At 36.9% G+C, this 3511-nt stretch overlaps 1 non-coding gene across 1 annotated transcript; it reads right to left on the bottom strand.

Moving 5' to 3' along the window:
• Window positions 1-2771: 2771 nt before the first annotated feature.
• LOC133820260 (small nucleolar RNA R71) lies at window positions 2772-2878 on the bottom strand. The gene has a single exon (XR_009886684.1). It is a non-coding gene; the product is annotated as a small nucleolar RNA R71 (small nucleolar RNA).
• Between the last annotated feature and the right edge of the window lie 633 nt (window positions 2879-3511).

Genomic DNA, 3511 nt, shown 5'->3' with positions numbered 1-3511 from the left:
GTGATTATCGTTGTTAATCTGATGAATATGATATATCTTGGCGACAAGTTGTTAACTTGTTGATTGTTATCTCTGGATAGGTGAATGTTATGAATTGTTGAGTACTTGGTTATGCTTTGTGGAATATTTGGTTATTGATATTGATCATGCTATGATATTATGTTTTCTTGCTGGGCCTCGGCTCACGGGTACTTCGTGGTGCAGGTAAAGGCATGGATTTGGTGGTTCGGCCATGAGTTGGAGAGCTCTGGGGGCAAGGTGTACATTGTCAGCTGCTCGGCCGCCACGGTCGGGGGTTTATTCAGGGGCGGAAACCTAAAATTGTATATTTTGCCATTAGAGTGGCCATGGTTGTTTATAACTTTTGAATTTTTTTTTTGTAAACATGACTTTTAAACCTTGTTTTAGGATCCCATGTACTAAATAGTTATTTTAATGAAGATTATCTGTTTTGACCAAAATCTTTTAAACTAAACCTGTTTTATGATTATAGAATCACGTTTTCAACTATGTAACTTGGTTAGCAAGTCTTGCACCTTTTTAATCACACAGTGTAACGGTCTTGGCTATCATGGGCATTACAATTGCTGTTCTTGACTAATAAGTCAGTGCTTCCTCAATGAGGTAATGCAAACAGGCATATATCATATGTCAAATATCCAAATATAAGGCACTCAGCATGCTTAATCAACAATCACAAGCATAATCATAATCATGCACATTTATAGAGACTCAAGCTCTGATCAATTCAATATCTAGGATTCATGCCATGCCATAATCACACGTATCTCATGCATCATATGCATCACATACTGGGTGCAATTTCCTTACCTTTGGTGTAAGCACATGTTACCAATAAACGACCCTCGAGCACGATCCTGTTTCTAGACCCCTAGCGGTGACCTAGTCACATTCATAATATAAAATCTCATCAAAAACGAGTAAATAAAGACTTTTGAACTGAGTCCTAGCCTCCAGTACATCGAATCCTACCAAACCGGGTAGTAGGATTGATCCCAAGCCCTTAGGTTTAAGTTCCCATGACTAAAACCCAACCTGGCCAAAATTGCACAGGCGGGCCATGACTTGGCCCTGGGGGTTGCGGTACGCCTCCCAGACAGACATCCCTCTGTCTGAGCTTCAGGGTGCGAGCCACGACTTGCCCCCTAGAGTCGCAATGCGCCCCCTAGGCAGAACCTCTCTTGATTCTAGGTTCACACAGGTTGCGACTTCCAAGAACAAGGTCGCGACCCAACCTCGAACCCAGCCATTTTCTTCATTTTTTTCCCATTTAAAATCCACCAAAAACCTATCTAAATATATTCAAATCCCAAAAACAAAGTTCTCAAACATCCCTATGGCCCAAAACCATCAAAACCTAAACTTTAAACAACTCAAAAACTCATCAAATCATCAAATCCAATCAAAGCTTAAAAACTCGGAAAACTCAAAACTTGGATTACCTCTGATTGAGTTGTTTCCCAATTAAATCATCCGGCCAATAAGCTTCTAATCTTCCCTAGAATCATTATGAATCTAACCTAGCCTGAATTCGAGTCCTAAAACTCGAGTTTCCTTCGAAAATGCTAACGGCATCAAAAAGAGAACGGAAGAGAGAGAGAGAGAGAGAGAGAGAACGTACTAAATGTTCTTTTTATGTTTCGGACAGGTTACTTCGAGCTTAAGTAACCTCAAGCAAATCCTAATGCTCGGGGTCCAAAAAATGCCCCCGGGATAAAATAGTCAAAATTCTCATAATTCCCTCCTGATCTCACTAACTCCAAATATATCATCAAATAATCATTCCCATTACCCTATATCTCGGTAATGTGCTAAATACCCAATATACCCCTTGACTAACTCCAAGTCAAGTATGGGTCCCGTTGTGACTTTCCCATTAGCTTACTCCCTAGGATCGTCTCGTGCCGAGTAACCCAAACATGTCCTCATAGTAATATTGTACCACACACATACCACATATATACCAAATATACCTATAACAGGCTAAATTACGAAAATTGCCCAATTAATATAATTTTTCTTAAATGAAATTTGAACAAAATTCTCAATCCGCATCTACAAATTAACCTCGGGGAGTTGTTAGTAGTGTGTGAGTAAGTGGAATCAAATAGGCCTGGGGACAAGTGAACCATAAAAATTATATTGTTGTGAAATCTCTAAAAATTCTAAGTATGCTCTGTGGTTGCGGTTTTTACTGATCTTCCACATCAGAAAATTGTTTGTTTGAGATTATCTTTGTTGCTTTGTGAAAATTGTATGCATCATTGGGAACATAACTCTAAAAATCAATTAGTAAAAAGACGTTTATTTTTATTTGAAATTCAAAGTGTTAGCAAAAATTTGAGCATCATGGAACCAATTGCTAATCCTGTTGATGAAAATGTTGTGCCTGAAAAAAAATTTGCTTTAATATTTTGCACCTATTTCATCTAATGCCTTCATGTATTGTTCTTCCAACCACTTCTGCTACCCATTTTGAGCTTAAACCATCAATCATTTAATTGTTGCCATCTTTTTATGGGTTAGATAGAGAGGATCCTTACATGCATGACAAAGATTTCTTAGAAATTTGCTCAACATTCAAATTTCAAAAAATTTCTGATGAGTCGGTCATACTAAGATTATTCCCATTTTCATTAAAAGATAAATCAAAAGCTTGGTTAAATTCCCTTCCCACGGGGTCTATAACTAAATGGGATCAACTTTATAATAAATTTTTGCTGAAATTTTTTCCTATGTCTAAAACTGATAGTCTAAGGAGAGAAGTCTTCGAGTTTTTTCAAAAAGATAATAAAGAGATTTATGAATGTTGGGAAATATTTAAAGATTTATTATTAAAATGTCCTCATCATGGTTTTGAAAAATGGAGACTTGTAAATTATTTTTATGATGGTTTGCTACCTCTAATCGTCAAATGATTCAATCTATGCATACCATAATTTTTTTTAAATTTCAAGGACAAGAGGCTTGGGACACCCTTGAAGATTTGTCTGTCAATTCACAACAATGGAATTATTTTGATCCTAGGTCTAGGTCAACTAATTCACCAAAAATAGGAGGAAGGTATGATGTAAAAGATGAATTAGACTTAAGAACATCCTTAGAAAAATTAGCGAGAAAAGTATAAGCTTTAGCCATAAGCCAAACTATAAATTCCCCAATACAACCAAGAAAAGATGTTTGTTCTATATGTTCTAGCCCTTGCCATAATGCCCAATCACGTTCTTCCTACCAAGAAGTCTTTTCTGAGGAGGCCAATGCTCTTCATGCTTATAGGAAACCAAATGATAGCCCATTTTCATCCACTTATAATCCAAATTGGAGAAACCATCCAAACTTTTCTTGGAGACAAAACCAACCTCAAATGAATCAAGGGCACCAATACAACACGCAAAGCCAAACTCATGCCCCACAAAATCAACCATATCCTTAATAAAGGAAACCTTCCTTAGAAGATACTTTACAACAATTTATGCAATCCACTCAACAA

The sequence above is a fragment of the Humulus lupulus genome, chromosome 2 (genome assembly GCF_963169125.1).
Source record: "Humulus lupulus chromosome 2, drHumLupu1.1, whole genome shotgun sequence".
NCBI lineage: Eukaryota > Viridiplantae > Streptophyta > Magnoliopsida > Rosales > Cannabaceae > Humulus > Humulus lupulus.
Note: the sequence above shows the minus strand (reverse complement) of the source record. Positions and strands in the feature narration are given on the sequence as shown.